The sequence below is a fragment of the Brassica oleracea genome, chromosome C2 (assembly GCF_000695525.1).
Source record: "Brassica oleracea var. oleracea cultivar TO1000 chromosome C2, BOL, whole genome shotgun sequence".
Lineage (NCBI taxonomy): Eukaryota > Viridiplantae > Streptophyta > Magnoliopsida > Brassicales > Brassicaceae > Brassica > Brassica oleracea.
In genome coordinates this window covers 38,450,416-38,450,908 of record NC_027749.1, presented here as the reverse complement: position 1 = coordinate 38,450,908, position 493 = coordinate 38,450,416, and positions in this window count along the sequence as shown.

Sequence of the window (493 nt, the reverse complement as noted above, 5' to 3'; positions counted from 1 at the left end):
CTTAAGGGCAGAAGGGGAAAAGCGTAAACCGACCTAGGAGCGAGTATATAAGGAGTCCTAGGCGAGAGGCATAAAAAGAGAACTTTTTAGACTCAGAACGCTCGGCACTTAGAAACTCTGAGGCATTATTCTCGACATGCTCTATTTCCATAACTGGCACCCGATTACCAGACGAACGTGCACAAGCAGTTCGATCTCTTGGTTCACTCTTGAACTACGTTCGGCTTGATCCTCGAAAGGGGTACGTAGGCAGCCTTTCATAAGGTTCATTTCGAAATCAATCAAAAACCTTTTCTGTATTTTCTTCGTCTTTTGTTATCGAGCTGCGAGTCAACTAGGTTTGAGCTTTTAGGCCGCTAGAACTAGGTAACTCGCTGACAGCCTTTGCAGCCAAAGCTTTTATGATCTCTTGTAATAATCGCAATGCTCTCACGCGGACTCGAAATAAGATCTATTGTTTTCTCTAAACTCGTTTGTTATCTTTTCATGATTT